Source organism: Heptranchias perlo, unplaced genomic scaffold (genome assembly GCF_035084215.1).
Source record: "Heptranchias perlo isolate sHepPer1 unplaced genomic scaffold, sHepPer1.hap1 HAP1_SCAFFOLD_134, whole genome shotgun sequence".
Classification (NCBI taxonomy): Eukaryota; Metazoa; Chordata; class Chondrichthyes; order Hexanchiformes; family Hexanchidae; genus Heptranchias; species Heptranchias perlo.
The window spans coordinates 1,037,174-1,044,883 of record NW_027138580.1 but is presented as its reverse complement, the minus strand read 5'-3'; the positions used below and the strand labels follow the sequence as shown (position 1 = coordinate 1,044,883).

Here is a 7,710-nt window from a genome sequence, read left to right as displayed (position 1 = left end):
GGAAACGAATTGAAGCGCCGCACGCCCGGGATGGGAGCAAAGTCTGTCCTTTTTCACCGTCGCAGCGGGAAATCTCCACTACAGGTTATCGAATTGAAGCAGGTACTGGTTGTACTTTCATATTCTGATTATATTTCAGGGAGCGAGTGCTCAATCTATGGGCACAGGCTGCCGAGGGAGACGGTGGGAGCAGTTAGTATATAAAGCATTCAAATGCAAATTAGATAAAATTTCTTTCAGTAATGGGCAATTAGGGATGGGTAACAAATGCCGGCCTTGACAGTGACGCCCACTTCCCATGAACGAATAAAAAAAAATAACTGAGGATACAGTGTGTGAGTAATTTAAGACTTGACCTGTGGTGAGTGCAGCATTGCTTCTGAGGAACAGGTGACTTTGGGCCTGTGGTTCCCAATGCTCTCCACCACTGGGGGTTTTCCTCACCTCATGTCTGGGTCTGTTGGAGACAAATTGATAAGAGATTGATTGTTATGATTAGTCAACAACTCCATTATCAATTCTTTTTTATTCATTCATGGGGTGTGGGCATTGCTGGTGAGGCCGGCATTTATTGCCCATCCCTAATTGCCCCTTGAGAAGGTGGTGGTGAGCCGCCTTCTTGAACCGCTGCAGTCAGTGTGATGAAGGTTCTCCCACAGTGCTGTTAGGAAGGGAGTTCCCGGATTTTGACCCAGCGACGATGAAGGAACGGCCGATATATTTCCAAGTCGGGATGGTGTGTGACTTGGAGGGGAACGTGCAGGTGGTGTTCCCATGTACCTGCTGCCCTTGGCCTTCTAGGTGGTAGAGGTGGCGGGTTTGGGAGGTGCTGTCGAAGAAGCCTTGGCGAGTTGCTGCAGTGCATCCTGTGGATGGTCCACACTGCAGCCACGGTGTGCCGGTGGTGAAGGGAGTGAATGTTTAGGGTGGTGGATGGGGTGCCAATCAAGCGGGCTGCTTTGTATCTTGCGACTACCAGGATGGTAGAAGACGAACTAGATGAACCTTGGTCCTTTTTGGTCCATCAATTCCTCTGTTCCTATTTTCTAATTCTTTCCCAAGCAGATTGAGGCCTGTGATTCTGAGGTATACATTCATCACGTGTCTTTTAGTGAAACAAAGACAGATCCTGCTGGAAACATTCAGCATCTGTGGAGAGAACAGTTGACGTTTCAGTTGGAGACCCTCCTCTTTTGTACTGATCAACCTAATGGCAGGCGTGACTTGATTGACGGATGCAATGGACCAATCGGTATAGGGAAAAGTAGTTGGAGGGCGGAGCAAGTGGTGCTCCTGTGACCTGTCGGCCTCCATTTTAGCACCCGCTATCGGGTGCGTTCCTGGGGGGGGGGGGGCTCCGAAAATCAGGGAATCCCGGAGCGGGTCGGGAGCCCGGCTCCAACCCGCCCACTTCCGGGTTCCCCACAGACGCGGCGACGTGCGCGCACAGCCCCCGCATGTGGGACTCCCGCAGGCAATTAAAGCCAGCGGGGGGCCACTTGAGAGTATTTACCGAGGTATTTCAGGTCATTAACAGACCTGATTAAGGGAATATGTCAGGAGGGGTGGGATTTTAGAAACAACTGGGACTGTTTCCCATACTGGGGGAAACACTCCCAGTTGAAATGGACGTGTTGCAGCCATCAGCCTGTCGCAGCTGGAAAGGTCCATTTATCAGGTGGCGGGGGGAGACCCTCACTCATTGCAGGAGGCCACTCTGTCACTTGGGACAAAGTTTGGCCTCCACCACCCTCCTCCTGACAATCAAATTCACCAACTTGCACAATTAACCCCAGGGTCCAGACACATGTACCAACCTTGCGGACCCCCTCAGATGTACATCTTCCAGATGGGGGCCGCCGTAGCTGCAGTCATGACCTACTCGGAGGGCGAACACCATCACCGGCCTTGCCGTCCACCTCTGATACGTGGAGCTCCACAACACAGTGCTGTGACACATCCCCCTGCACAGCAGGAGGGAGGGCAACCGCAGAGAGAGATGCGTCGCATGGGGCACTACCCTCGCCACAGGGTCCACAGACCGATGCTCAGCTTCCTGGACCTCTCTGAGCAACAGTGCACACGGAGGCTCAGAGTCACTCGACATGTAGTCGTGGACATCTGCAGCCTCCTTCATGCCGAGCTGCTCCCGGCTGGCCCGAGCACCATCTTCTTACCTGTCGCTGTCAACATCACCACTGCCCTCAACAACTTCTCCTCCACATCCTTCCAGGGTGCCACCGGGGACATCGCCGATGTCTCTCAGTCGTCTGCACAAAAGAGCCCTGCAAATACACCCACACCCACTCTGCAGTGACACAATGGGTGGCATCAGGTGTGGGTCTTCATTGTGATCCTCAGGAAAGGGCATTATTGCACAAACCAGACAAGATTCGCAAAGACGTGGCAGTAGTGGTGCCAATATAATATGTGATGTGAGTTGGTCAGAAATTAAATAGCAGTAAAAACCATGACAAACCCTCAAACACCCTTTTGCATCCCCTTCATGCTCACGACACGTTTGCCTTACGCTGCCTACTGCACATATATGATGCATGCCCTGTGGCTGCAGCACAGGCAGTGGCAGGTTGAGTGAGGCTGACCGTGAAAGAGATGCATCAGAGGGTGAGTATGAGATTGTATGAGGATTAGGTTGAGTGGTAGTGGTGGGATGAGTACTGGCGAGGTGAGTAAGTGCAGGTAAGATGAGGATGAGGTTTGAGTGGGTGTGAGGGGTGATGTGACAGAGTAGTGTTGGCAGTGCAGAAGGAGATGTGGGGTGGGGGCGGTGATGTGGCAGATGGAGTGTAGGGGAACGAGTAAGTGTACTCACTTTGGCTGACCGACTGAGGTCATTGCAGCTCCTCCTGCACTGTATGCAGGTGGGCGATATGTTGGTGGTGCAGGTGACCTCCTCTGCCACCTCGAGCCAGGCCTTCCTGGTGGCAGAGGCAGGCCGCTTCCTCCCGCCCGCCGGGGGGAAGATCTCTGTCCTCTCCCTCCTCCTCACCCCATCTAATGATACCTGGAGTGAGGCATCATTAAACTGGGAGCAGCCTTCCCCCTGGGCTGCTCCATGCTGTAATTTTTCCTATTTCTTGCAGCATCTGTCAGTGGAGGACTGCCCCTTTAAATAGAGCTCCTCCAGCTGACAGAGCTTCCTGTGCATGCGCAGTCCGCCTGACGCGCAGATCAGCAGTGGGGAACCCGGAAGACCAGGTAAGTGGATCCAATTAGGCTGCGATCGCGCGGGGGTCAGACTGATTTCACCGGGCGTGTTACCCACGCGCCCAATAGCCCCCCCGCCGCGAACCCGCAGCCCTGGTAACATCGAGCCCCTTGTGTCCATTTTTAGTGAGGACACATAACATGGTAATAGAGTCAGCCTGACAGGCAGGAGAATGAGGTGAGGCTATTAACAGATCGTCTACATACTGGACCAGAGTGGAACCTGCTTCTAAGACAATGTCCTGCAAGTCTGCCTTTAAACACTGTGAAAATATGGTTGGGCTTTCAGTGCAGCCTTGAGGCAATCGTGTCCATGGATATTGTCTTCCCTTAAACGTGAAAGTGAAAAGAAATTGGGAGTGGTGATGAATTGGGAGACTGAAAAACGCTGAACATAAGTCAATCACTGTGTAATGGGTGGAGCCGCAAGGTACACTGGTGAGAATTACAGCAGGGTTGGGCACAACAGGGGAAACAGGGAGAACAGAGGCATTCACTTCCCGTAAATCTTGTACGAGCCGCCATTTGCCTGTATGCCTCTTTTGAACAGGCAAAATAGGAGTGTTGCAAGGACTTTTAGTTGGGATAATGATTCCACAAGCTGCACCGAGCAGGTGATCTGGTTTTTTGAGGTGGTCGGTTGAGGGAGAAACTCTCCTGCTCTCCTTTGCGGTGGTGGCCGCGGGATCTTTTGCGTCCACCCCGAGAGGGGCAGGCAGGGGCTTCGGTTCAACGTCTCATCCGATGGACGGCTCCTCCAACAGCGCGGCGCTCCCTCGATACCGCCCCACCGACAGTGTGACGCTCCCTCAGTACTGACCCTCCGACAGTGTGACCCTCCCTCAGTACTGACCCTCCGACAGCGCGACGCTCCCTCAGGACCGACCCTCCGACAGCGCGGCGCTCCCTCAGGACCGACCCTCCGACAGTGCGGCGCTCCCTCAGGACCGACCCTCCGACAGCGCGGCGCTCCCTCAGTACCGACCCTCCGATAGTGTGACGCTCCCTCAGTACTGACCCTCCAACAGTGTGACCCTCACTCAGTACCGACCCTCCGACAGTGTGACGCTCCCTCAGTACCGACCCTCCGACAGTGTGACGCTCCCTCAGTACCGACCCTCCGACAGTGTGACCCTCCCTCGGTACCGACCCTCCGACAGTGTGACCCTCCCTCGGTACCGACCCTCCGACAGTGTGACGCTCCCTCGGTACTGACCCTCCGACAGTGTGACGCTCCCTCAGTACCGACCCTCCGACAGTGCGACGCTCCCTCATGACTGACCCTCCGACAGTGCGACGCTCCCTCATGACTGACCCTCCGACAGTGCGACGCTCCCTCAGTACTGACCCTCCGACAGTGCGACGCTCCCTCAGTACTGACCCTCCGACAGCGCGGAGCTCCCTCGGTACCGACCCTCCGACAGTGCGACCCTCCCTCAGTACTGACCCTCCGACAGTGCGACGCTCCCTCAGTACTGACCCTCCGACAGTGCGACGCTCCCTCAGTACTGACCCTCCGACAGTGCGACGCTCCCTCATGACTGACCCTCCGACAGTGCGACGCTCCCTCATGACTGACCCTCCGACAGTGCGACGCTCCCTCAGTACTGACCCTCCGACAGTGCGACGCTCCCTCAGTACTGACCCTCCGACAGTGCGGCGCTCCCTCAGTACCGACCCTCCGACAGTGCGACGCTCCCTCAGTACTGACCCTCCGACAGTGGGACGCTCCCTCAGTACTGACCCTCCGACAGTGCGGCGCTCCCTCAGTACTGACCCTCCGACAGTGTGACGCTCCCTCAGTACTGACCCTCCGACAGTGTGACGCTCCCTCAGTACTGACCCTCCGACAGTGTGACGCTCCCTCAGTACTGACCCTCCAACAGTGTGACCCTCACTCAGTACCGACCCTCCGACAGTGTGACGCTCCCTCAGTACCGACCCTCCGACAGTGTGACCCTCCCTCGGTACTGACCCTCCGACAGTGTGACCCTCCCTCGGTACCGACCCTCCGACAGTGTGACGCTCCCTCAGTACTGACCCTCCGACAGTGTGACGCTCCCTCAGTACTGACCCTCCGACAGTGTGACGCTCCCTCAGTACTGACCCTCCGACAGTGTGACCCTCCCTCAGTACTGCACTGAAGTGTCAGCCGAGATTTTGTGCTTCTGACTCAGGCGAGAGTGATACCCACTGAGCCACAGCTGACATAGGCCATATTCTAGTGTGTGGAGCATTCTGGGTATGATTGCCCACCATTGTAAGCACCAATTGCTGATATTTCTGAGATGGGGTTTAGAAACGCAAGGTGTAAATGATACCGTGAGCCGAAAGAGGTGCATTTGGAGCGGAGAACCAGTGACACACTGCGTAACCGGGCGCAAACATTCATTCTCAGCCCAGACATCACTGAGAGAAAGGAATAAAATTCATTTTATTTGATTTTAAATGGTTTAATTTACAAATTGAATCATGTTTGTGTCATTGTATTTCCCAACACAGATTCAAGGCTTCATTTTTTTGAATGTGGAAGGAGAAATGTTTGTCTGTTGTGTCTGTGGGAAAAGATTTCAAACATCAGTGTGAGTGGAAAATCACCGAGAGACACAGACCCGAGTGAGAGTGTTCCAGTGCACTGAGTGTGGAAAGAGCTTTAACCAGTTACACAGCCTGAAAAAAACATCGCACCGTTCACAGCGGGGAAAAACCGTCCACGTGTTCTGTGTGTGGACGAGGCTTCAACTGATCGTCCAACCTGGAGAGACACAAGGACACCCGGACCATGGAGAAACCGTGGAAATGTGGGGACTGTGGGAAGGGATTCAATTGTCCGTCTGAGGTGGAAACTCATCGACGCAGTCACACCGGGGAGAGGCCATTCACCTGCTCCGTGTGCGGGAAGGGATTCACTCGTTCATCCACCCTGCTGACACACCAGCGAGTTCACACTGGGGAGAGGCCGTTCACCTGCTCCATGTGTGGGAAGGGATTCACTCGTAAATCCACCCTGCTGAGACACCATCGAGTTCACACCGGGGAGAGGCCGTTCACCTGCTCCGTGTGCGGGAAGGGATTCACTTTTTCATCCCACCTGCTGACACACCAGCGAGTTCACACCGGGGAGAGGCCGTTCACCTGCTCCGTGTGTGCGAAGGGATTCGCTTGTTCATCCAACCTGCTGACACACCAGCGAGTTCACACCGGGGAGAGGCCGTTCACCTGCTCCGTGTGTGGGAAGGGATTCGCTGTGCGTTCCACCCTGCTGGCACACCAGCGAGTTCACACCGGGGAGAGGCCGTTCACCTGCTCCGTGTGTGGTGAGAGATTCACTCTGCGCTCCACCCTGCTGACACACCAGCGACTTCACACCGGGGAGAGGCCGTTCACCTGCTCCGTGTGTGGGAAGGGATTCACTCTTTCATCCACCCTGCTGAGACACCAGCGAGTTCACACCGGGGAGATGCCGTCCACCTGCTCCGTGTGCGGGGAGGAATTCACTCCTTCATCCCATCTGCTGAGACACCAGCGAGTTCACACCGGGGAGAGGCCGTTCACCTGCCCCGTGTGTGGGGAGGGATTCACTCAGTCATCCCACCTGCTGAGACACCAGCGAGTTCACACCGGGGAGAAGCCGTTCACCTGCTCCGTGTGTGCGAAGGGATTCGCTGTGCGCTCCACCCTGCTGGCACACCAGCGAGTTCACACCGGGGAGAGGCCGTTCACCTGCTCCGTGTGTGGGAAGGGATTTGCTCATCGCTCCTCCCTGCTGGCACACCAGCGAGTTCACACCGGGGAGAGGCCGTTCACCTGCTCCGTGTGTGGGAAGGGATTCCCTCGGTCGTCCAACCTGTTGACACACCAGCGAGTTCACCAGTGACTGCAGGCGGTTGGATTCTGCTGTTATTGCTGCTGTTAATCACATCCAGGACTGAACCATGTTCATTCTGGCAGTTGTTCGAATTTACAATGTTAGAATTTGCTTTGTTCTTAATCAAAGTTAATCACATCTCGATATGTGTTGATATCAGAGGCTCGCAAGAACAACAGAGGCCCGCCAGTCATCACATTATCTATCTGGGATGCCCAGGACATAGACTGTCCCTTTGTATTGCCAGGCAGGAGACATCAAGTTAAACCTTGAGCAATTAAACTATTAACACGGCCATTATGTCGAGGTCTGGCGGAATCTCACTTTCATATATATTCTGGGCATCATGTGAGATGACTCACGTTAAAGGGGATGATTTAAGAACAAACAGCAAGGCTTTTGGTTTGTTAAGCTGACAGGACGGTCAGAAGTCCAATCTACAGAAGCCAGGTTGGATCACCTTGGGCCTTTCAGAACATAAGAGAACATAAGAAATAGGAGCAGGAGTCGGCCAATCGGCCCCTTGAGCCTGCTCCGCCATTCAATAAGATCATGGCTGATCTGATCCTAACCTCAAATCTAAAGAACACAAGATGTCGGAGCAGGACCCGGCC

At 54.7% G+C, this 7,710-nt stretch overlaps 1 pseudogene; it reads left to right on the top strand.

Moving 5' to 3' along the window:
• The first annotated feature begins 30 nt into the window (after positions 1-30).
• LOC137308627 (zinc finger protein 585A-like) overlaps positions 31-7,710 on the top strand; it is a 60,352-nt pseudogene continuing 52,672 nt past the window's right edge.